Source organism: Rana temporaria, chromosome 4 (genome assembly GCF_905171775.1).
Source record: "Rana temporaria chromosome 4, aRanTem1.1, whole genome shotgun sequence".
Classification (NCBI taxonomy): Eukaryota; Metazoa; Chordata; class Amphibia; order Anura; family Ranidae; genus Rana; species Rana temporaria.
In genome coordinates this window covers 167793650-167821342 of record NC_053492.1, presented here as the reverse complement: position 1 = coordinate 167821342, position 27693 = coordinate 167793650, and the positions used below count along the sequence as shown (strand labels likewise).

Here is a 27693-nt window from a genome sequence, read left to right as displayed (position 1 = left end):
GAACTCGACGAGCAAAACGATGTGTTTTGCCCGTCGAGTTTCTCGGACGTGTGTACGGGCCTGACAACTATACGCTACTGTTCAATACTTGCCCATTCAGGTCAAAGTGACAGTGTCTGTGTGATCCTTCCCCCTCGACCACTTCATATGTACCTCTTCAGCACTCGGCTACAGTTTTTCCTCTGTTGCAGCTGTCACAAAAATACTCATGCTCTCATGTTTGCTGGTGTTGAGCTTTGAGAGAGTGATGATGTTACCCCTCCATCACGTGACAGTAATTGGGCCTATTGACTAACTTCTAGGCTCTGGTACTGGCTCATGGGAGAAGGTGACAGGTTTTCTCATACTTGTAAGTACTAGAAATGTTTGTAGATGTGGCCACAGAAGAAGGGGTGGTCAAGAAGCACTGGAGAGGTGAGTATAAGTGGGTTTGGGGTAAGCATTACACAGACAATGTCACTTTGCCTTGAATAACCACTTTCCTTTTAAAATTCTAGGTCACTATAGTAGGAAAGTATTGAAGGAATTTGATCAGCAAGACAGCCAGGGAACTAAAGTTTTCATAAGAAGTGATCATCAATGACACCTCCATATTTCTCTCCTAAAAGCTTTGTTATAAAAATGTTAGGATTACACTTAAAAACACAAAAGAATGTAAGACACACACTCCATCATAAACCTCATGTATTTTTATTGAAGTATTACATGCACAGGCCGATTCACCTGTCGCAAAAGCCCTAACTTGTTGCACTCCAACTAGAGCTTACTTTAGCTAAACTCTGCATGGAGTGAAAAGTGTTAGGGCTTCTGGCACAGGTGGATCAGCTTGCGCATGGAAAATGAAAAAATATATATACGTGAGGTTACCGTATATACTCGAGTATAAGCCGACCCGAATATAAGAGGAGGCACCTCATTTTACCACAAAAAAATGGGAAAACGTATTGACTTGAGTATAAGCCTAGGGTGTCCATCTGTATGCCTCACTGTGTCCATGCCTCACTGTGTCCATGCCTCACTGTGTCCATGCCTCACTGTGTCCATGCCTCACTGTGCCCATGCCTCACTGTGTCCATGCCTCACTGTTCCGGGTCCAGGGGACCTACGACTGGCCGGTACCAGGTCCCCAAAAGCACCAGAAAAATTACCGTTTAACATGGGAGTCTATAAAAGGGGTGCCGCACAACAAACTAAGTCGAGGGGGGCATTTTCAGCACAAAAAAATGTGCTGAAAAACTTGGCTTATACTCGAGTATACACGGTAATATTATTATTATTATTTCTATTATTATCATACAGGATTTAGATAACGCCAACAGTTTGCACAGCACTTTACAACATGAGGGTAGACAGTACAGTTACAATACAATTCAATACGGGAGGAATGAGAGGGCTAAGAGAGATTGTTTTTTTTTTTCTTTGACCTTGGAAGTGGACTTAATGGATAAGCCAGCTACTGCTGGAAGCTTGCACCCATTATCAGAGCAGTAAGGGGGTTGTAAGCCTCTAGAAGGGCTGGACATTTTGCTTTATGTTAGAATTACAACATAGAAAAATGTTATGGCATCTCATTGTCTCACATTGCTAACACACACTCTCATCTCAGCCTGATTTCTAGTGTGAAGATGCTTAAAAGTATAAGTTTCAGATACTTCACATCGATATGTAAGATCAATATTTTTAGGTGAATACATAGACTAAGGCCGCGTACACACGGTCGGTCCAAACTGATGAAAACTGACTGAAGGACCTTTTCATCGGTCCAAACCGATCGTGTGTGGGCCCCATCGGTCAGTTATCCTTCGGTCAAAAATGTTAGAACTTGCTTTAAAATTGAACGGATGGACGCCTAACCAATAGGTCAAAACCGATGGTTAGTATGCAAAAGCATTGGTTAAAAACCCGCTCATGCTCAGAATCAAGTCGACACATGCTTGGAAGCATTAAAATTCATTTTTCTCAGCACATCATTGTGTTTTACGTCACCGCGTTGGACTCGATCGTTTTTTTAACTGATGGTGTGTAGGCACATCAGACCATCAGTCAGCTTCATCGGTTAAGCGATGAGAACGCTCCTTCGGACCGTTCTCATCGGATGGACCGACCGTGTGTACGCAGCCTGAGGCCCCGTACACACGACCAGTTTCCTCGGCAGAATTCAGCTTCCGACCGAGTTTCTGGCTGAATTCTGCCGAGGAAACTGGTCGTGTGTACACTTTCGGCCGAGGAAGCCGACGAGGAGCTCGGCGAGGAAATAGAGAACATGTTCTCTATTTCCTCGTTGTTCTATGGGAGCTCTCGTCCCGCCGAGCTCCTCGGCGGCTTCAGTGCTGAACTGGCCGAGGAACTCGATGTGTTTGGCACGTCGAGTTCCTCGGCCGTGTGTACGAGGCATAAGAGTTTTGAACTTCCTTGAAATTCTACTTTTACTTATTTATGCTACACTGGAAGCCAACCAATTACATGTTTTTCAATGTACAAGAATCTAAAATCCCACTAATAAAATATAGGAGTTTTAATTATCATTTAAGAAAGGCTTTCAGATTAGAATGCTATGTAAAGGAATCTTTACATGATCTGTAATCTCCCTAACTGCTCCTAAGCTGGTAAAGGGGAACGCTGCCTCAAAAATATGAGCTTATTTTAAAACAATGTAAAGTTTTTAAGCTCTTTTATCTTACCTATCTTGTGTACAGCATCCTTTTCCTGAACATATGTTGTAATTATGAACTATATTCTGTCAGTCGGCAGCACAAGGCAAGCTTGCACACTTATAGAAACCATGGTGGGTATTGCAACTGAACACTAGCCTTGCTCATCAAAATTTTAGAGCATTGAATTAACTGTATGCTGTAAACATTCCATTCTTGGCCACCAAAGGATACTGAGATATCATTGCTGCAAGCATTTGAATTGTATTACTTCTCTAAAATTTGCAAAATAATGTTGGATTTTGTTATTTTTATGACCAGTTGCTTTTACTGTCACATCAATGTGGACCTCCTATCTCCCTTTGGTGTCCAATGGTCATCTGGTATCATTATTAGTACCCACTCTGGTCGTTTTTCACATAACCCTACTAAAAACGCTAGTATTGCCTAATGTTTCTATATGATATATATGGATAGCTTAAGGCCTTGCACCGTGTTACAAATACAGTCATAGACCATTGTATATGTTCTATTTGATCTCTGTAATTGAAGAACTGTTATTTTAGATTGATTGGGGTCATTTAATTTACGTCACATTTAAATTCATACGTTGGGAAGAGCTATCCATCACGTCTACAATTTAATTACCCAAGCCACGTACAGTATATATATATTCATAGAAAAAAATATCATTTGTTGTGCATCTGATTAGAAATTCTTTGCCTCAGGACATCACAGATTGCCATTTTCACTGGCCTTTGCTTGGAACTACAGAGGTGTCAAGTAGATAACATGTACTCTTTGCTCCTTCTGATGTGTCCTGGTGTATTATTATGTTTGCTCAGGGCCTTACTAGGTGGAACCCCTGTAAGCTTTGTTAAAAATGTGGAATAATGACTTGTAAAAGCAATGAAGCATGGAGAGGGATATTGAAGGGGTCAGCAGGGAGAAAATCAGTTGTTCTCTTTCTGTTCTGGGCCCAGGAAATGGAGCTCTTACTTTATTGTGAATTTTGCAGAGCTGTGTTGGAATGCTACATGCCAAAAGTCATTAATAATAAAATATGTTTGACTGTATCTATATAAATTGGTGAAATGTTTTTATTTTTTTAAGAGAGGTACATTTTACTGCACTTGTGCCAGGACACTACATGTGTAGCACAGCAGCCATGAAACTTTGTGTGAATGGCAGTGCCCCCCCAAGCAAAAGCCCTAAGCTTTTTCCAAGGTTAACTTGTGATAAATATGTACCCATTAAAAAAGTCATGCTATTTTACACTTAGTGGTCTATTTACCATAATTTTTACCCAAAATCCACCCACTTTTCACCCCAAATTTACAATTTTTTCTGATTGAATCTTTTAAAAAATAGACCATTTAATATACTGATAGTAATTTATTATTGTTTGAGAACCAAATGAATATGTGAATCCCAAACTGTTTAAATATCTTAAATATAGATGCACCAAATTGTCCAAGCTTCATTGAATCATACATTTCATGAAATTGTAAGCTATGTGATTATTTTCATATCAGGTAAATCCACATAAGGAGAATAAAAACACAGCATAATTGTGTTACCTTACATTCATTTCTTAATTATACCAGTAAAGTTGCTAAAAAATAAAGTATGTCAGATGTCTTTTTCTATGATTTTGGATAGAGTTGGAGATTGTTCAAACCCCTGTGATGTCTCATGCCATCTTTGTTTTAATGGGGAGATTTCCCTTCACTTCTTGTCCTGAACACACAACAGAAGGTGAGAAGAAATCTCTCCTAAATTGGGTAATCCTTTCTTAGACAGTCATTACCAAGACAACCCATTGGATGATTTACCCTATCTACCTGTGGGTACACAGACAGCAAAATAAAGCTTGCAGAGGTCCTAACCCTTCCATACCCTTTACAAATCTAGAAAACCAATTGGATGTGAATACTTTTTGAAGCTGAACTCTTTACCCTTGCATTGACTGAGTCCTCATAGGTCCTCAGGATGATGAATAGGTGCATATACTTATCTTTTTCCTCACCCCCTCAGCAGCTGGCACTCTCCCCCACTGTCCAATGCTATTGGAATGAGGATGGGCATTTGGCGACATCCTGTACAATGCAGGACCAATGATCCTGATTTTTAAATAATGGAGAGAGCTTCCAGAGAGCTGTGACTAGTCTGGAAGCAAAAGAAAGTGGCTTTGGGGGACCAGTCACATGAAGAGAAGAAAGCTTGGGGGAGTGAGAAATAAGGTAAGTATCACCTTATTAATCAGCCACTAGGCAAAATCAGCAGTGTGGAGGGGAACCAATGCAACAGTAAATCTTTTTATCAGCAAAGTTTAGCTTTAATTTACTATTTAATCAATACATTTCATAGAACAATTTGAACATCTCCGCCAGTATTTTACAAGCACATATGCTTATAAGAAACAGTAACCATCATGATTTTGAATTATGTGAGAAAATTTGAAATGTTAGGCCTCGTACAGACGAGAGGATATCCGCTGGAAACGGTCCGCCGGACTGTTTCCAGCGGATAAATCCTCTGGCAGATTTGGATCTGATGGCTGTACACACCATCAGATCGAAATCCCTGCGGAATACATCCGCGGTGACGTGGCCGCGCCATCGCCGCGACGATGACGCGGCGACGTGCGCGACCCTGGAAGGTAAATACTTCCACGCATGCGTCGAATCATTACGACGCATGCGAGGGATGGGAGCGGACGGACTGATCCGGTGAGTCTGTACAGACGACCGGATCAGTCTGCTGGACTGGATTCCAGCGGATAGATTTCTTAGCATGCTAAGAAATTTTTATCCGCTGGGAATCCGTCGGCTGGATTTTTATCCGCCTGAAAATGTCCGCTCGGACGTACACACGACCGGATCTATCTGCTGGAACTGATCCGCGGATCAATCCCAGCGGATAGATCCGGTCGTGTGTACGGGGCCTTAGAGGAAATTCCCATAAGATATCGACACCTAAAGAACCTCTGCACTGGAAGGCCATTGTACTAACCACTAAATTGGCATGCATTTTTTCACTGTAATATTTTCACATATGCTACGGACCATAGCATTATGATAACACTGTCTCATATATCTACATTTATGATATTCAATGAACTAACACACTTGGGAGCACATTTTTAAATCAGTGAATGTGACATTCACAAAATACTTTTTGCAGATGAATCCTCCTGGTGCATGTTTTTTTATTTTTTTATTTATTACATGGAATGATTAACCAATTGTATTTGCTTGGTGAATATCACATCCGATGCTTTATGAATATACCCAATTGTCTTGGAAGTTACAAAAAAAGTGCCTATATTTTGCAAGCCCAAAATATGGGTATTTATACAATATAACATTCTTTATTGCAATTACAATTTTAGAGCTTCTACATATGTAATATTTTAGTATTTCTGTAAAATACAAAAATAAAAAATAAAGTTTAAACAGCAGTAGCCAGAAAGAGAGGGCAGTGTTTTGCAGCAGGAAATACTTATCCTGAACCCATACATTTTTTTTTTATGTAGTCCTGCACTTGCTCCTTTGCGTATTTCTGGGACGTTCATTTAAAACTCCATTTGTAGCCAAAACACTAACGTGAATTGAACCAAAGAATTTATCAAAACCAACATAGATCAGAAAAGTGCACCAACACAAAACAAATAGGTGCTTTGTTAGCAGCCGAGGATATATGTCCAGTATTGATGTGTTTGTTGTAGGTAATGTTCTAAAATTGGCACAGTCTTTGGATAGACTTTGATTATACATAAATCTGTTGAGTAATGCTGGTTACATCATTAACCTTTATGCTTTTAGAAATGTAGCCACTGCTGTAGAATATCTGTGTGTTTGCAGTCTTGCACTCTGATAATGCACAATCTTATTTTTCTTCACATTTCTTTTGTGCGCTGCTTAAAGGAAAACACAGCTGTGCATGACAGAAATGTGTTTATTTTCTCATTAGAAGAGGTAGAAAAAAGATAGTTGAGTTGTAAGGCCAATCATAAAGAAGTACTGAAGAACACCCTTCATATGTTTGCTTAGTGACTTTATGAATGCTTTTCAAACAATCTTTTCAGAGGTATTAGAATGAAAAAAAGATATCTTAGAAGTCAAAGGAAGACAATAGTAATGCATTTATAGGAGCGAAGTTCAAGATAACATTTCTCTAAGTGTTTAGACTGGTTAAATATTAGTGAAGCAGGAATTGAGATAAAACTGATTTAATAGTAGCTGCAAGTCAGATCTTTAATAGGAGAAGAAGAGGTCACAAGACAGCTTTGTTCTCCTAGGTTGTATGTAATCTTGATGTCTTTGGACTCAGTGGAGTGCATTTATTATTGGGAGGAAATTCGCCGGTTCAGTGTAACATAATTTCCACTAGGCAAATGTCTTTCACTTCTCAAGGTGCTCTGGGGCATTTGTGTCTTTTGGTCAATTTGGGCACTAATCCAGTGTGGGCAATTTATGAAAGCCTTGAACAAGCATACTTGGTGAACAAAACAACTGGTCCTGAAGAAATCTCGCTCTTCTCCAGTTTCAAGCTGTCTATACATACACAGATTTTCAGATTCAGTTTAACTAATACCTGCCAACATTTTTTTATTATCTTTTTTTTTTTTTGAAGTGGTCAATTCTAAAGGGGATACTAACATATATTTAGTAATCTTGTCATTTGACTTTAGGATGATCAGATGTTTATGCCATGAGAAGCAGGTTGGAGATTCGTGGTCTCAGTAAGTTTTCCTGGGCATATTTTTTTCTATGCCATATATTGCCACATGACCTTCGAAACATGGCTAGCTGGGTTAAAAGGATCAATAAGGGGCTTTTGTAAAATCGACCCCCCTCACTATAAAAGGGAATGCTCAGAGCAGTCACGGCACCAATGTAATGAAAGCTGCTGAAAGGATAGAAAAGGGAGGGAAGACCAGCTGTATAGGTAGAGATTAGGGTAATTTAGGAAACTGCACTTTGCTTCTGATTGCTAACTTTTTGGGCAATCATGCCTTAACTGCCTTTTTATTGTGCTTATTATTGGGGGATTTTTATACTTTCATTTTGATTTGTAGGTGATTTTTAGCTGCTGTCATATCAATGACTAACTGTTTTTCTTCTTCTTTTCCTGCTGCAAGGCCTTTCTTTTTTTTTTAAAAAGTGGGCTTTTGTTTCAAAAGGTGTTCTTTGGGGTTTTCAAGTCTTTTGGAGGACACATTCATTTTTATAATACATAGTTTTTTATTTTTTAGACACTCCAAGTGCGTCATTCACGTGTTGCTGACTATCTGTTCTTGGATTTCCCCCTTATTCACAACACACTGTGTGGTAACAATTGTGCATCAAAGCATTCACCTTCCTAATTCTATAATATAAATGAAATCCAGGCATTCCTTACATCTGTCTAAAATACAGAGAGGCCTGAACTACAAGACATTGTAAGATAAGAAATAGGAGCTTTACAATACCATCAAACTGTTGTGCCACTGGCCAATCCCGGCAGCTATACCAGTTTTACCTATTTTAAGAAGACACCTTCCTATTGCTTTTAGCTTTGTTGGGACTGCTACATCCACCAGTCAAACTAGGCTAAGCAAAGCCATGTCTGAAAAAAAAAAGTTTAGGTCTATAACCAAATATGTACTGCCAGAGTCCGCTGTCTCTAAGGCATGACAATTATATTGTTCCATAAAACCTAGTACCCCTTGCAGGCATCCCCAAAGCATGTAATTTAAAGGATTCAATTTTTTTATGTAGCCATCAAAGCTACATGTAAATGCCATCTTTGCACTATGTAGTACTTCTTTTTTTCTATTGGTCCCCCCAAGGCAGTGCCAACAGCCAAAACTGAATAACCAAATTGCCCCCTTTCCTGCCCTCATTAAATTAATTGGTGTTCACTGTAAAGTTTACAAAATTCAAACTTCATGCAAAATTTGTAAAACAGTTAACAAACCAAACTTGTACAGATTCACTCATCCCTAAAAACCAGCACATAGATTGGATTATAAGTTCCTTATCTATCTATTGTTATTTACAATATATAAAATTTAAATATCTTCAAGCTTGTCACTTGATGGTAAGTTTTCTTCTGGCTCTCTTATTTTTGCATCCCATTCTCTTGCTAAAAAGAATCACAGAATTTGTATTCTCCTCAAGCAAAACACAATAAGAATGCTACTGCATATCCTTGTCATGTTCTTGTACTTCCTTTTCTAACATACATTTAACTTACCTAAAATAGCTGAGCAGACTTTATCCAAGTTAATATCTTTCTACTGGTATTATAGTTTAAAGAACAGTTTACTATTCAGTTGCATATCAACAAGGGTCACTGCAGTTGCAAAATTACTTGAAACCTTTACTGCATTTGCCCGATTCTATTCTCTCTTATTCCTGTAATCACATACCATAAAGTGATATTGAAGGCTATGCTTTTCTTAAAAAAAGCTGTTATGCTTACCTACCCTATGCAACAATATTGCACCGAGCAGTCCCTTACTTCCTTTGATAGTCCCCCACCAGCGCTGTACACTCCTCTGTCTTCCAAGTGCCCCCTTAGCAAGCTGGGTGCCAAAAGGACACCCATGTGGTCCATAGACACACACAGCGATGGAAAGCCATGCCCCTGCTCCCTCCTCAAAAGAGGCATTTGATTGAAAGCAACAAGGGCCTATGGTTCCTGCTGCTTCGTGGTCTCCTGTGAGAGAGGAGAGTGGTGCTACAGCCCTGCTGGCGCTTGAGCAATGAGAGGAGTCAGGTATGTGGTTAGGGATTGGGGAGTTAGGATAGGTAGTGGGGCATTTTTTACCATCATTTAGGAAATGCATTGAGGTAAAAAATGGTTTTGAGTTTAGAACCACTTTAATAAGCAGGCATTTAATCACATTTAAGTCAGCAGGAAACGATCGGGGATCATTACGGCGTCTCCTACCCCACTGAGCCTAGCATCACAGCCGTGTCCCCGTACTACGTGCTGACATCACTCCTATTCGTCGTATGGCCCCACATGACACGTTTCATCATTCACAACATCATCTGAGCCAGCTGTGGCACAATCTGTTACCGTCTGTGTCCATGAGACCAATCACAGCAGATCACATGACATTTGTGATGGATGGCTTCCTTTCATGCCAATCATTGTATACAATTGTGTTGCTAGCTGTGATTGGTCACAGTGATCACATAGTAAAGACAGGGCCAGTCACAGCCCATCTGTACCATGTGATTATCTGTGGCCAATCACAGCTAATCACAACAAAACACACTGAATTAATCAGTTTCATGGATGCTTATACCAGTGAAATAAAAAAAAGGGGTAGTTTGGGGGATATTTGTATTATCCTGATGTTTTCAGGCCTCCAGAAATGATAAAGGCCATCAGTACATCAGGATTGATCGATTTTCAGAAATATACCATAGTTTGTGGACTCTATAACTTTCCTACAGACTAAATAATATACATGGATTTGGGTTATTTTCACCCCCAAAAAAGTAGCAGAATACATGTTGGCCTAAAATTATGAAGAAAGAATATTTATTTGCAACATTTTATAAGAAAAACATATTTTTTTCCCAAAAATTTGATCTTTTATCATTTATTTAGAAAAAAATAAAACACTTAGTGGTGATTCAATACCACCAAAAGAAAGCTCTGTTTGTGTGAAAAAAATATACAAATTTCATATGGGTACAGTGTTGCATGAATGTGTAATTGTCATTCAAAGTGTGTCTGAAAGCTGAAAATTGGCCTGGGCAGGAGGGCCTGGAGGGTCTGGGCCTGGTATTCAAGCGGTTAAAGATGTGGCTCCTAATTGGGGTTCATATTAATGTTCAGAACTTCAGAACAGTTTGGCAAACCTCCTGAGAACTATTCAGGACAAGGGTTTTCTTCTAAAAAAAGAAAGCACGGGATTTGTCAAAATGTATAAAGGAATAAAAATACATACTTTTATTATGCCTATTTTTATTATTTTTCTAACTGCAAGTATAGTGTCATCTTTGAATTACAAAATATAGAATCTTATTAAATCATCCAAACTAAGACAAAGCGGGCTCCAACTTAATATTTGTGAGTAATCTGGTATGCCTGCTCTTTACCTGATGGTGGCTTGCTTAGGTTATATGACTCCACTGGGCATTACAAGTCTCATAAATAAGCTTGTCATGCTCATGGTTACAAGGGCCAATCCAGGAAATTTAGGATGACATCCCCTGCAGGTTTGAAATGTGACCCATTATTTTCAGTGGAGTGACTTGATTTTTCAAATAAATAAACAAGTATAAGCTTCGAAAAAAGTGTTTCCTTTATAAATTGTTTCACCTTAAAATACAGAAAATTGAAGAGTTTGTAGTAATGGTTTTACACATTTAACAATTTTATTCCATGGAAGTCATTCTTGTTTAACATAGTTTATGTCTTTTGAATTGTGTATTTTAATTTTATTAATTTGTGTTCTTTGAATTGTTGAGAGAATTAACACACTGAGAAAAGGGTCATTATAAAGGACGTTTGTTCACTTACAATTTACGCAGTTTATGGAAGGCCTGGCATTCATGATTATTGAAAGATAATACAAACACTAGGCAGAGTCAGAGGTCAAGTTTAGATTAGTTCTTTTTTTTTTCCGCTTGAGTAAATGGACTCACACATCACATGAGGTAAGGGTTGTTTTAAACATGGCATACATTAGGGTGATTTTTTTTCCACAAATTTTAGTCTTCGGTTTTTATTTTTATATTTTTTTTATAATACAAATGTGAAAATGATCAGAAAATAATTATACAATTAGGATCAATAAGGAAAAAATAAGTTAATCAAAAATTCTCCTTATGTTACCAATACAAGGATATAATTTAATGCATTAATGCAATCATGAAGTAGCCTGGTTGTGTACCACAAACTTTCTGGGCCAGATCCACGTACCTCCGTGCATTTTTCCGTCCGGCGTAGCATATCTCAGATACACTACGCCGCCGTAACTTTCAGCGTATTTTCCGTATCCTGAAAGAATTTGCGCCGTAAGTTATGGCGGCATAGTGTAACTGTGGCAGCGTAAGGGAGCGCAATTCAAATGGATGAGATGGGGGCGTGTTTTATGTTAATACGTCTTGACCCGACGTAAATGACATTTTTTCTGAACGACGCATGCGCCGTCCGTGGGGGTATCCCAGTGCGCATGCTCCAAATTATCCCGCAACAAGCTAATGCTTTCGACGTGAACGTCATTCTACGCAAAGCCCTATTCGCGAACGTTTTACGCAAACGACGTACACAACGTAAAATTCGACGCTGGCCCGACGTCCATACTTAACATTGGCTGCGCCTCATATAGCAGGGGTAACGTTACACGGAAAAAAGCCTTACGGAAACGACGTAAAAAAATGCGCCGGCCGGACGTACGTTTGTGGATTGGCGTATCTAGCTAATTTGCATACTCGACGCGGAAATCGACGGAAGCGCCACCTAGCGGCCAGCGTAAATATGCACCTTAGATCCGACGGCGTACTAAGACGTACGCCAGTCGGATCTAGCACAGCTTTAGGCATATCTTGTTTTGTGGATACAAAACAAAGATACGCCGGAGCAACCTAGCAGTTACGCGGCGTATCAATAGATACGCCAGCGTAACTGCTTTGTGGATCTGGCCCTCTGAGTGTAATGACTGTAATGTCAGTTGGAATGTTATTGATATTTATTGTTATAGGCCATTTAGAAGAAATAGGCTTCATGCACACAGGATATTTTTTTCCACCCCTGGCACCTCTAAGGGAGGAAAATACAGCTTAAAAAAAATCTTGCATGCACGTTTATGTGCTTTTGTCACTAATGCACTCTATTGGCCAGAATATTAATGTATTCTGGCCCTTATGTCACGTACACACGATCGGAATTTCCGTCAAGAAAAGTTCGATGTGAGCTTTTGGTTGGAATGTGTAGTCCTCATTGCACTTCTGTCGGAATTTTCAACAGCCAAAATTTGAGAGCTGGTTCTCAAATTTTCCGATGGGAAAAGTTCTTGTAAGGGAATTTCGATCGTCTGTATGCAATTCCGACACGCAAAAAAACACGCATGCTCGGAATCAATTTGACTCATGCTCGGAATCATTGGAATTCATTTTTATCGGCTTGTTGTAGTGTTGTACGTCATCGCCTTCTTGACAGTCAGAATTTTGTGTGACCGTGTGTATGCAACACAAGTTTGAGCCAAAATTCCGTCGGAAAAAAATCCACGGTTTTCTTTTTGGAATTTCCGATTGTGTGTACGCAGCATTAGAATATCTTAATGCGTAAATGTGCCTAAACCCATCCAACATTAACCACCAAAGTTTTGGCTGCTCAATGACCAGGAAATTTTTTTGCGATACGACACTGCGTTGATTTAACTGACAATTGCGCGGTCGTGCGATGCTGTACCCCCAAAAAAATTGCAGTCCTTTTTTTCCCACAAATAGAGCTTTCTTTTGGCGGTAATTGATCATCTCTGTGGATTTTATTTTTTTGCGCTATAAACAAAAGAAGAGCACCAATTTAGAAAAAAAAAACACTATCTTTTACTTTTTGCTATAATAAATGTCCCAATTTTTACATAAAAAATTATATTTTTTGTAAAAAAAGCATATATTGATTGGTTTGCGCAAAAGTTATAGCGTCTACAAAACATGGGTTGTATTTTTATGGCATTATTATTATTATTTTTACTAGTAATGGCAGTCATTTTTATCGGGACTGCGGTATTGCGGCAGACAGATCGGACACTTTTGACACATTTTTAAGACCAGTGACAATTAAACAGCGATCAGTGCTATAAAAATGCACTGATAACTGTGTAAATTTCGCTGGTGGGGAAAGGGTTAACACTAGGGGGAGATCAATGGGTTAACTGTGTTCCCTAGTGTATGTTCTAACTGTGGGGGATGGGACTGACTAGATTAGGAGAGCGATTGGTGTTCATACTTAGTATGAACACACAATCTGGCACCACAGGCACGTGCATGCCTCCGGCAGTGCGCGTGCATCCCCTATTGGTCAAAAAGCGAACCGACGTACAGTTACGTCGGTTCGCTTAGGGGAGCCAGCCTGCCATAGTACAACTGTAGTGGCTGGTCAGGAAGGAGTTAATGTGCGTGTGAAATATTTTATGCCCAAACACTTGACTTCTGAACGCGCAAGTGATATTTTTTCTGCCTCTAGATTCTCCTGCCTTTTAAACACCTGTAAATGCCTGGACACAAAGGCTAACATAGAGGGGCTTTTAGTGGCATAAAAAAATACATTAAACATCTGTAAAAGCTGAGTTTTTAGCATCCTGTGGGCATGAGGCCATAAACTTATGCTCTGAAGTCCATGTGTCTTGACTAGCACTTCTATAAGCCTGAGTGCTAGACCAAGTATTTGTGTTTATATGTATTTAGGGATTAAATAATGGAGGAGATGCAGACACTAATAGTGCCAGTTTAACCTCTTGTCGACCGCCCACTGGCCCCCCTCATGAATCACCACGTCGCTGAGGAGCCTATGCGCTCACCTGGCAGCTGCGATGTCCACCTGGCACCTGCGATCACTCCTTACAGAGCCAGAACGGGGATGTGTGTGTGTAAACACACAATCAACGTTCTGTCAGGGGAGAGGAGACAGATTGTGTGTTACTAATATATAGGAACAACGATAATGCCGCAAACACACAATCGGACATTCTGACATCAAAACCATGGATTTTTTTCTGACGGATGTTCACTCAAACTTGTCTTGCATACACACGGTCACACAAATGTTGTCGGAAATTGCGAATGTCAAGAACGTGGTGACGTGCAACACTACGACGAGCCGAGACAAATTTCAATGATTCAGAGTTCAATGATTCTGAGCAAGCGTAGAATTTTTGTGCGTTGAATTGTGTACACACGGTCGGAATTTCCGACAACAACTTTTGTTGTCGAAAAATTGGAGAACTACCTTTCAAATTTTTGTTGTCGGAAATTTCAGCAGCAAATGTCCGATGGAGCATACCCACTTTTGTTGTCGGAACATTTGAGAACCAGCTATCAACATTTGTTGTCGGAAATTCTGACCGTGTGTACGCGGCATACGTTTTCTGCTCCAGTCCCATCCCCCCTACAGTTAGACATTGCGGAGGACTGATCAGACACTTTGACACTTTTTTGGCACTATTGACATTTATGCAACGCTATAAATAGCCACCAATTACTGTATAAATGTTATTGGCAGGGAAGGGATTAACACTAGGGGGCGATCAAGTTTGAAAATGCCAAAACTTTTGCTAGACTTGCCAAGCTTCACAAGTTTGTTGCACAATTGCAGCAAGTCCGCATTGCATGACTTCAGATCAATTTTCTTTGCAAACGTTCTGCAAGCCTGCTTCAAGTCCTGGTTCAGTTGTATTGTGCAATAGACATCCCACCACAGGGGGTCACTGTGGCTAAGTTTTCATGCTGTAGACTTGCAGAGATCTTGCTGTAGCCTCTCCACTGCAACTTTGCTCTTGCTTGAGACTCGCCACGCAGATTTACTACCAATTGGAAAAGTGTCAACTAGAACTTGTGCTTAAAGCGCTCTGCAAGTGTACAATTTGCTAGTGAAAATGTGCAGCAAGTTTAAAGACTTACAATTCAACACTGCCACAAATTTGTGGCAAGTTACCCTTAATATCTGGGTTATTGTGATAGGGTGTTCTAGAAAATATCTATTATAATAATTAAACTGTGACAATATTATTATTGGATGTGTCAGTAAACAACATGTGTTAGAAGACCATTGATAGTTATTGTAAAGAACCCATTATATTTTGATGTTCAAGCATTCCACTGTAAAAAAAGGAAAGTTGTGCATTTATGTTATCTGTCTATAATCAGAAACCAAAGCACATAGTATTTTATTATATATTTGCTCACTTCTGAAGTCCACCAAAGTTTTTCTCTGCATTTTGTTTTGGCTGGAGTAGGTAAATGTTAGAACATCTATCCAGTTTTGATGGCTGTCTGTGCCCTGGGGAAATTCACCCTCTTTATTTGCCCTGGTGACCATTGTCATTGTTACCATGAGCCCAGAAGGAGATGCAAAACCCAATGGGTCGGATTCAGAAAGAGATACGACGGCGTATCTCCTGATACGCCGTCGTATCTCTGAGTTCTGACGGTCGTATCTATGCGACTGATTTAGAGAATGAGTTACACATAGATATCCCAAAGATCCACCAGGTGTAAGTGTTTGACACCGTCGGATCTTAGGCTGCAATTCCAGGCTGGCCGCTAGGTGGCGCTTCTGTATTTTTACGCGAGGAATATGCAAATGAGAATTTACGCCGATTCAGAAACGAACGACTGCCCGGCGCTTTTTTTTTACGTCGTTTGCGTTCGGATTTTTCCAGCGTATAGTTACCCCTGCTATATGAGGGGTAGCTAATGTTAAGTATGGCCGTCGTTCCCGCGGCGAGTTTTGAAATTTTACGTCGTTTGCGTAAGTCGTTCGCGAATACGGCTGGACGTAATTTACGTTCGCGTCGAAACCAATAACGTCCTTGCGACGTCATTTACAGCAATGCACACTGGGATATTTTACGGACGGCGCATGCGCCGTTCAAACAAACGTAAAAAACTCAGGGTCAACACAAATTTAAATAAAACACGCCCCCTACCTCCCCATTTGAATTACGTGGCCTTACGCCGCAACACATACGCTACGCCGCTGTAACTCAAGTTCTTTCTGAATAAAGAATTTGCGCCCAAAGTTAGAGCGGCGTAACGTATCTCAGATACGTTACGCCGGGCGGACAGATACGCCAATGTATCTGAATCCAGCCCCATGACTGTTTTTAAAAGGGGATTTCATCTTACTTTGGGGAGATTTCCTTACATTCTCCTTTATCTCTGAGACAAGTAGTAAAATGAAATACCCTCTCATTGGAAACAGACAGACAAAAAACTGACAAAGGTTTTAACCATTCCTACTCTTGGTTAAATCTTGTCTAAATCGTGGCTTGAGATATAATCGAGGTAAAATAATAAGTCCTTTTTTTTTTTATTCCAGGTCCCATAGGCCAAAGTTAAAAAGCAAGCAGTAGCCAAAAAACAAGAAAGAGGAAATGTTCTTTTTTGTGACATGTTGATTACTGGCTTGCTAGCCTTGGGGCATGAGGGTGAGTCGGGTTAAAAGACCTCTTGCCCCTTTCTGCATTTTTCTCAATGGAGTTCTTGAAACACCATTGTATTTACAGAATAACTTTGCTGTTTCGGATTTACAAAAAAAAAAACGGAAGCCTAAGCTTTTCCTTGTGATGTAACTATACTGGCAAAAAATAAAGCTGGAAAATTATCATTATTATTATTTTTATTACTATTATATAAGATTAAAATAGTGCCAGTAGTTTACGCAGAGCTTTACAATATAAGCGCAGACAGTGAAATTACAATAGAAAGAAGAGAATATGCAAACCAATAAAGCTTTAATTATAATCTTAATGTTAGGATGAACCTCTGTCAGGTTTTATTGCGGTGTCACCAATACCTAAAGTGAAAGGGAATTCTCTCCAACTTTACACACAGAAAGCAAAACGTGTTTTTGTAGATTCTGGGAGAATTAGGTCTTTCAAGTTTTATTACTGGGCATTTTAGAGATTTTCCCTAATTTCTTATCCTCATGCAGATGTAACTGGGACAAGAAATGAGAGGACAGCCAGAAAACTGACCATGCTCTTGCCTAGTGTGGTTAGTTTCATTAGCAAAGCTGAAGGACTGGCAGAAACACCAGGTGTTTTACAAAAACAAAGAAAGTGATAACCTTAAAAATATTCGGACTCTTCCAAATCAAAGCAAATTTTTTTTTGGGTGGCATTATACTCTATATATTGCTTAACCTCCCTGGCGGTATGATTCTTTCAGATTTTTGGTGCAGAAAGCGGTACCATTATTTTGCATGGAAATTTGGCGTTTTATATTGTAGGCCTGTAATTCTTAGGAATAACACACTTAAATCTGTCCAAACAAAAGTCTAGTAGACATCCCGGGTATGATAAAGTTTGAAACACAAAATCATAAATTATAATATAAAAAATAACTATAAATAATTATAAAAAATAGTAATATAATAATTATTATAAAATGAATTTCCCCACTATCACTTAATTCTGCAAGTGTTCTTATTTACTATCACTGTTTTCTAACTGGTCTCAAACCACTTTTGACATAAAGGGACACTTTTTGGTTGTCATGGATGGACATTCTCAAGTTTCCAGGCAGAAAAAAACGGCATATGTATATATATATATATATATCTCAAATATAAAAGTACATGCATGGCACTGGACAAAGCACTAGGGAAAAAAGGGATGTGAAAATGATTTTATACAGTAATGTAATCTGTAAGATTACAGTGTACTGTATGTTATGTTTTTTGTACTTTTTGAATTTACCACCATGGACAATCTCAAGTTTCCAGGCAGAAAGAACAGTATATATAAAATAAAACTGCGTGCAGGGCACTGGACAAAGCACTAGGGACAAATGGGATATGAAATAATTTCATACAGTAATGTAATCTGTAAGATTACAGTGTACTGTATGTATTGTGAATTTTGTAATTTTTGAATTTGCCGCCAGGCTCCGCCCGGTGGACACAGCCCAAGGACATAGCGAGGGGAAATCGCAGGATCCTGGGGACAAGGTGAGTATACTGCACCAGGATCCTGCAATGCAATCCCGAAGCTTGGAGTTACCGCTAATGGTACTGAAATTTAACCCCGAGCCACACTCGGGAATACCGCCAGGGAGGCTACAGGGATTGTAAAGCTTTTTTTTTTTCAAATACATTTTTTTAGACTTACCTGCTTTGTGCAATGGTATTGCATGGAGTGGCCCCAAATATCTTCTTCCCAGGTCCTCTGCCGGAACTCTAGGCTCCTCCTCCTCTCTGTCTGCCCCCATAGCAAGCAGACGTGTGGGCTCGATCCCAAGGCATATATCGACACACACATTGTGACTCTGCCCTGCTCCTACTCCCTCTTTACAGGATTTGATTGACAGCAGCAGGAACCAATAGCTCCTGCTGCTGCTGAGTCTCCTGTGAGAAGTGAGAGAGCGGAGAAGAGCAGCTGCAGATGTGCACAGTGCTGGATCGAGATCTGACACAGGTAAGTATAAAGGGCTTTCGAACCACTTTCAAAAAGTTTAACACTCTACCAGTCTTTATAAGGCTAGGTTTACACTGTTGCAGTCAGATTTTAAACAGGAGAAGGCTGCAGAAAGTGGTGCCCCCTATATACAACAGGATAAATGCAGCATTTAGGATCAATGGAATCCAATGGAAGAAGAACAGGGCAAAAATGACATCACCAGAGGCCTCGTACACACGACCGACAAACTCATTGTAAAAGATACATCGTTTTCCCTGACGAGTTCCTTGTCAGGCTTGTCGAGAATCTTGACAAGCTTTCTTTGCGTACACACTGTCAAGACAAAATCTTGTCGTTCTCAAACGCGGTGACGTACAACATGTACTACGGCACTATAAAAGGGAAGTTTGATTCCACTGGCGCCACCCTTGGGGCTTCTTTTGCTAATCTCATGTTACTGCGTGTTAAGTAAAAGATTGGTAAGAGACGATTCGCGCTTTTCAGTCTGTTACAGCGTGACAAATGTGCTATCTCCATTACGAACGCTACTTTTACCGAAGGTGCGCTCCCGTCTCATTATTTATTCTGAGCATGCGCGGGTTTCTAAGCATACACACAAACGTGTTTCTCGTCGAAAACCAGCCCGACGAGAAACCCGACAAGGAAATTGAGACTCCCGATTAGGAAAAAGTGAACTTATTCTCTTTTTTTCTCATCGAGTTCCTCGACAGTTTTCTCGATGAAAAACATACACACGACCGTTTTCCTCTGCAAAAAACTCTGCCACCAAGTTTCTAGATGGATTCTGTCGAGGAAAATGGTTGTGTGTAAAAATTGTTTTTTTCATTTTTGCTTTTAAAGTTGTCAGGGTGCTCCAAGGGGGATCGGGACCCAAGTCAAAATTCAGATTGAATGTACAATAATACTAATTCGTTGGTAGGTATATTAATCCTCATAAGTGTACTTCACCTGTATATTTAACTGTTTGCCTGGAGTTCAGCTTTAAAAAAAATAATCTTGTGTTCCATTTCTTTATGTGATGACAAAGACCTACTATTTGCCATGTTTTCAAGGTGCATCACAGTTGTTAGACGTTACCATCCCCATAAACCATCCCATTCATTACACAGACGAATGTCATCATAACAAATATGCTGATTGTTTTATTGGTTGCCAGTTTCCTATAAAATGTTTGGCCATCTTTTATCTCCTTTAATCTTATCTGCGTGCAGTTTTTGGCATTGTCTGTTCATAGTTCATTCACATAGATTTGCAGGATGTTTTCCTTTTTTTCCACGACATTTCGATTTTATTGACGTGATAAAATAAGGCAAAGACGTACCCTAAAATCCACATCATTCAAAATAAAAAAATTCCATGTACTAGTTTTCATCTCTTTCAAAACAAGCATAAGTTTAGTACATTAAACAGTTGCTAAAAACTGTCTATCTAAGTGTTTTTTTTTTCTTGTAAGTCAATAAGTCAAACGACTGACCAAATAAAAAGTGAGCTGCAATACAATGCACTTTATCACGTAATAGTTATTACCAAATGACAGTTAGTAGTGTCTCTCATCTTTTTATATGATAATGACCAGCAGATAGATGATAATTAAGTCATAATTTGCCCACAATACAGTAAAACCTTGGTTTGCGAGCATAATTTGTTCCAGAAACATGCTTGTAATCCAAATCACTTGTATATCAAAGCATTTTTTTTACAGGGTATAAAAGAAAAGAGAGGCACCTCTTAGTGTAGCAATAAGTTGCTAAATGTTGTATCTTCATTAAAAGTAACCATATTGCTACACTTAGGCCCCGTACACACGACCAAACATGTATGCTGAAACTGGTCCGCGGGCCAGTTTCAGCATACATGTTCGGTCGTGTGTGGGCGCGAGCGGGCCGAATTCCAGCAAACATTTGCCCGCCGGGCCTTTTCCCAGCGGGCAAATATTCCTGGACGTGTTTTTAAACCGTCCGCTGGAATCCTGCCCGCTCGGACATGTACGGTCGTCAGTACAGACCTACCGTACATGTCCAGGCGCCCGCTGTCCCTCGCATGCGTCGAATGAATTTGGCGCATGCGTGGAAGCCTTTAAATGGCAGGCCCGCCCACGTCTCTGCGTCATCGCCGCGTCATCGTCGCGGCGACGACGCGGACACGCCCCGCGTATTGTTTACGCGCGGACTTCTGTACGATGGTGTGTACAACCATCGTACAGAAGCCCTCTGGCAGACATGTACGGTGAAAACGGTCTGATGGACCGCTTTCACCGTACATGTTTGTTCGTGTGTACCCGGCCTTAGAGGCTCCTCTCTTCTTTTTTATACTCAGTTGTGACATGACGCTACTCTTATATCAAGACATTGCTTGTATATCAAGGGAAAATGTATTAAAACATTTTGCTTGTCTTGCAAAACGCTCTCAAACCAAGTTACTCTCAAACCAAGGTTTTACTGTATATTAAAGGAGATCTATGGTCATACCATACAGTTTCATTTTATAACATCAGCATTGTAATAGCAATACAAACAATAATTATTTTTGACAATTTCATAAATGCTTACTTGATAAATCTCCTTTAAACCCCATTCACAACTGATTTCAAATCGCTGCAAAACGCAGGATGAGTTTGCAATGCCATTACTTCTTATTGGCACCCTAATCATGCAACAATTGTTGCACTGTAAATCGCGCTGCAATCACAACACATGATGCTTGTCTCTCAAAAAGGAATATGAGCTTTTTTTGGGCGACAACATTGCGTGTTGCGATTGCAGCGTGACTTACCGTGTGACAATCGCAGCAAAAATCGCACGATTGGGGTGCCATTAAGAAGTAATGGCATCGCAAACGCGTCCTGCATTTTGCAGTGATTTGAAATATCAATCAGGTGTGAATGGAGTCTTGCTTTGAGTGTTGACTGTCTACTGGCCATCTCTTGTCACAACTTCCTGGATTCCCTGTATGCTTTGCTGTGTCTTCTGAAACTCCTCCTCTCAGCACCTTTGTAGTTAAAGGGGTTATAAAGGTTTGTTTTTTTATTTTTCTAAATAAGTACCTTTAAGCTAGTGCATTGTTGGTTCACTAACTTTTTCCTTTGATTTCCCTTCTAATTTTTTTTTCTTTGTTTTCTTTGTCTGAATTTCTCACTTCCTGTTCCTCCTCAGTAAGCTGTTCTGGCTGACTAACCCCCAGGCAGAACAGCTCGGATGATGGGGACAACCTTACTGAGGAGAAACAGGAAGTGAGAAATTCAGACAAAAAAAAAAAACATTTAGGGGCAGATCCACATACATAGACTGCGCCCGGCGCAGATGTAAGATGCGCTACGCCGCTGTAACTTACCTGGCTTTGGTTTGAATCCTCAACGAATTTGCGCCGTAAGTTACGGCGGCGTAGTGTATCTCTCGCGGCGGAATTCAAATTGGGTGGGTAGGGGGCGTGTTTCATTTAAATGAAGTGCGTCCCCGCGCCAAACTAACTGCGCATGCCCCGTCGGTCAAAAATCCCAGGGTGCACTGCTCCAAATGACGTGGCAAGGACGTAATTGTTTTCGACGTGATTGTAAATGGCGTCCAGCCCCATTCACGGACGACTTACGCAAACAACGTAAAATTTTCAAAATTATGCGTGGGAACGATGGCCATACTTAAAATTGAGTACGCCACCAGATAGCAGCTTCAACTATACACCGGAAAAAGCCGAACGGAAACGACGTAAAAGAATGCGGCGGCCGCTCGTACGTTCGTGGATCGTCAGAAATAGCTAATTTGCATACTCGATGCGGATTACGACATGAACGCCACCCAGTGGCCGCCGGAAAATTGCATCTTAGATCCGATGGCGTACTAAGGCGTACGCCTGTCGGATCTAACACAGATGCCGTCGTATCTTGTTTGGTGGATACCAAAACAAAGGTACGACGCGCAAAATTTGAAATTACGCAGCGTATCAACAGATACGCCGGCGTAATTTCTTTGAGGGTCTGCCCCTCTGAAGGGAAATTAAAGGAAAAAGTTAGTGAACCAACAATGCACTAGCCTTAAAGGAACCTATTTAGAAAATAAAAAACAAACCTTTACAACCCCTTTAGGACAGCAGACTCTGTGAAATGTGTTACACAACGGTTCATATTCACAGGGCATTTTGCATATGTGTAATAGAATAAAATGAAAGCTATTGCGTTGGATTCTTCAAAAGTGCTTTTTCAAACTTCAAGATTGTTCAGATAAATACCGTGTTTCCCCGAAAATAAGCCGTAGAGGGATTTCGACGCAAGATCGAAACATAAGACATCCCCCCGAAAATAAGACGTAGCGATGGCGTGTCGAATCCCCGAAAATAAGACGTAGCGATGGCGTGTCGTATGCGTAGCGGCGCGGGCAGGAAAACAAGATGTGATAGGCGTAATGTACTGGTGCGGAGCTCAGGAGCTGTAAAGAAGTCGTGCAGCCCTTCTTATCTGCTCCACGGTATCTCTAAGTGACCGGAGAGGTGTCGGCAGCCCCATAAATATGGTAAGGACGGCTCCATACTGTTGTACCATACTTGCCGGTAAAAAAAATAAGTGTATGTGAAAATATTGCGCAAACTTATAAAAAGGTGAAAAGGTAGGCGGCCAACACACAAAAAATATTTGTAAAGGTAATGTGTAAAGAAAAGTGTAGCGCCAATGTACCTCAACTCCACTTTGGTGGGAAACCGAAAGGAGAGAGATAATATAAGATTGGAAATAATCCAAATGTGTACTTAACACCGTGAGGTGTGGTGACAATTATTTGTAATTGGGAATTTTATAAATCCCCCAAAAATAAATAAATAAACTTGTGAGGTGGGAATAGACACCTATAATGCAAAAAATGTCTGTGAGACAAGTATTCCTGTGTGAATATTAATGTGAACCTCAGAGGATCAACATGCACCTGTTACCAGTTAAGTCCTGTTAGGAACTTAGGAGAGAGATGATGGTACCCTCAAATAAACACACGCTACAGCAATTAGCCTGCAAAGGCAGGTGAGCTATAGGTTCAAAACAAGTCTTTTTGGGAAAACATCTTAAATCATATGGGATGATATTAAATTCGCATAAATTATATATAGTCCAATCCCCTGTTGGGAATAATACATATATATGGTCCTTTTGATTGTGTAAATGCGATGTATATCCTCAGTAGCACTCTTCAATCAGACTTTTACGAGAGAAGAAATAACTGGGTACTCTTACCAGAACACGATGACCCACTACTCATCTTACGATGGGTGGGTCTCCAAGGCTTGTACGGGCCGATTGCCCTCTCTGGTTACCCTTGCGATGTAATTCTCTCAAGGCCTCTCCAGCCTTATGTAGTCTCCAGATGGTGTTTGGTACGAGATTATACTCACAGACAAAAGGATGTTCTCCAAAAAAAGTTAGGTGATGGAATCAGTGGTTGATCACAACAGAGTATGTGGAAAAAGCAAAAAAAGGCTCCACATAGTGTAAAAAAGTTACAGTTTTAATGAAAACTTCAAACTTGTGTCACTGAAAAAAGTGAACACTCTGGATAAAATAACACTTTGAACAAAAATTCTTTTCAAACAAAGTTCAGCAATAAAAATCAAAAGTCCAACAAAAATCCAAAAAACCATGCAGCAAACCAAAGAGCTTTCCAATCCAATAAACGGACAGAAAGTATCCACAGACAATGCAGGTGATGGCGGTATGACCTGTGTACCCTACCGGTTTCGTCGCTATAAGGACTTCTACTGGGGTGTATACAGAGGTCTATGCCATCCACTGCCAATATATAGCCTGAAAGGTAAAAAAAATAAGACATCCCCCGAAAATAAGCCATAGTGTGATTTCTGGAGGAAAAATAAATATAAGACGGTGTCTTATTTTTGGGGAAACACGGTAGTAGAGTAAAATAGAAATAAGTGACATTCAGTGTGGAAATGAATATATGATTTTACATTTTGACCATATAAACACTTTAAATAATCCTTTGCTTAAAGAGGAGCTCCAGCAGACACCCCCCCCCAAAAAAAAAGAAGAGTCAGCAGCTACAATTAGGGCACTTACCTGTCCAGGCATCTGGCAGAGTCTTCAATTGGCTATCGGGTGCTGGCGCCGCCATCCTGACTAGGGCTGCATTCACACCTAATCATGGCGTTTTGTCCCGCGAATTGCCGTGACAAATTGTGGCGTTTTGTACCGCGATTTGCAGGGACAAAACGCCGCGATTTTAACCCCCATTAACCCCCAGGTCCACATCTCCTATGCCGAACGCCGAAGCCTCCTGAAAAAAAGGGTCCGGGACTTGTTTTGAACTTCAGGCGTTCAGGGTTTTGGCGTGGAGATGTGAACCATCTCCATAAAGGGCAATGTTATTTCTCCCCTCCAGCGTATCGATCGTCGGGCGTCGGGCGTAAATATGCCTAGGTGTGAATGGAGCCTTAGGGAAACCAGGAGTGAAGCCTTGCTGCGTCACAGCCAGTTTCCTACTGTGCATGTGTGAAGACTTGCTGCGCTGTGCGAATGGGCCGTGGTCTTCTGGGACCTGTGAAGTGTCCCAGACTTCCGACTCAGTTTGCCGCAGTTAACTGAGCTTGAAGTGGGAGTGGGTAATTGTCAAAACCAGGTACCTGCCACCCCAAAAAGGTGAAAACAAGGAGGCAGACAAGCAGAGCTTCCCCTTTTGGGTGGAGCTTTCACCTGTAATTAAGCAGATTTAAATGTGGTACCAAACCCTAAAAACAATTTAAAAAAAGAAGTTAGAAACAACCAAACAACAACTTTGGATTGATGTTCCAATGCCACCATGTCAAAACACTCCAGCAGTTACCATGGTCTAGTTTGACCAGCTGAAAAGCATGACCTTCAGCCTGAAAACCTTGTTAAAATATCTTTAATTGTTTTCTAGCTATTAATTGTGCATTGCTACTCACCGAACTGCATAATATTATTGGGTATCAATATATCCTAAGTACCAAATGATAAATGTATTACAAATGAAGCTCTATTTTTATGCCACCTATAATCAGGTTTGAATGAAAAGAAACCTAGTGATGACTTTTAAAGATTCTGCAAGTGAACCTTAACCAATATCCTAAGGCTACAATGTTCCACTGAAAATTATTAAGGGTGAACTGGCCAGTACGAATAAGAGTCAATTGACAGAATGTATGGGTCATTAATTTTGTGTCCTTTGTTTTGTCAGTTTGTTCTGTACCGGCTGCCAGAGAAAGTAAAAGCAGTCAGGCTGAAAATTGTCTGAGCTATAGCTTGTTTCCCCACCCAGTATGCACTGACCCACGGGAGTGGATTCTAGGTCAGCAGACCTTCATTTCCCTTCCAAATTGTTCCAGCAACTCTCATCACAGATATGGTTTTGATAATGCAATAGAACACCTCCATACGGGATAGAAAATTCTGTTTACTATGAAAACATACACAGAATTCTAATATTCCAACTTTGATAGATAGCCATACTTTGTGTGATCTCTTTTTGATACAACACTGAAACTTCATAATATGTTGGGGTGAGGTCCCTATGACTCCTTAAGCACAAATTGATGTGAATGTACTGTATATATATATATATATATATGCATAAATTGTTAGTGTGATATAAATATTTGTATTCAATAAATAATAAATACATGAACAAATCCGCTGTATGAACACGGCTGAACTAGAAACAGATACGTGCCCTGTTGTGAGTCTAATGAAGGTATCTCAATGCTTTTCTTAACCACTTAACCCCCGGACCATATTGCTGGTCAAAGACCAGAGCCCTTTTTGCGATTCGGCACTGCGTCGCTTTAACTGACAATAGCGCGGTCATGCAATGTGACTCCCAAACAAAATTGGCGTCCTTTTTTTACCCACAAATAGAGATTTCTTTTGGTGGTATTTGATCACCTCTGCAGTTTTTAGTTTTTGTGCTATAAACAAAAATAGAGCGACAATTTTGAAAAAATTTATATTTTTTACTTTTTTACCATAATAAATATCCCCCAAAAATATATAAAAAAACATTTTGTTTCCTCAGTTTAGGTCGATACGTATTCTTCCACATATTTTTCGTAAAAAAAAATCGCAATAAGCGTTTATTGATTGGTTTGCGCAAAAGTTATAGCGTTTACAAAATAGGAGATTTTTGTTAATATTTTTTTTTTTACTAGTAATGGCGGCGATCAGCGATTTTTTTTCGGTACTGCGACATTATGGCGGACACTTCAGACACCCGCTCTGTAACGAGCAATCGCACGTGCCCGGCGGCGATCGCGCCTGCCGGGCACGCGCACGGGAGTCTAGCGGCCTGCACGAGAGCCGACGTATAGCTACGGCCTCTCGCGCAGGGGAGCCGATAACTGCGGCGGCTGGTCGGCAAGCAGTTAAAGTGTTACTAAACCCACAACAGTAAAATCCATCTGTATATGAAGTAAAACATGATTGTTATACTCGCTGTGGCAACTAAGTGGTTAATCTTCTCTGATCCTCCCCTTCTTCCACAGTGCCCAATCCATTTGCTGATAGTACAGAGCCCTGGGGGGCACTCTGCACGTGCTCAGTTTGGTGTGTATTGCTAGAGAGGTTTTTATTTTTTATTTCGAGAGTGCATATGATCAGCACAGGGCCAATCAGCACTCTCCATATAGAAGGGTCATGCAGCATCATAGGACAGTCAGAGGAGAATGAAAACCTCCTACAAGCTTTAACCAGTGCTTGGGCAGACACTGACAGACGTTGCAAAACTGCTATATACTAAAGCTGATAAAAAAAAAGGTGTTTAGCAGTTTATATTTAGTAAAATAATTGCATTATCATGTGTTGTGTACTGTAGAAGATCAGATATAGTGAATGCAGGGTCCTGGGTTTAGTAACACTTTAAGTACACAAGTTTCTCCCACAATTGT

General features: G+C 40.3%; 1 protein-coding gene across 2 annotated transcripts in view; it reads left to right on the top strand.

The window, feature by feature from the left end:
* MECOM (MDS1 and EVI1 complex locus) overlaps window positions 1–27693 on the top strand; it is a 687285-nt gene that overhangs the window by 446499 nt on the left and 213093 nt on the right. The window lies entirely within an intron of this gene.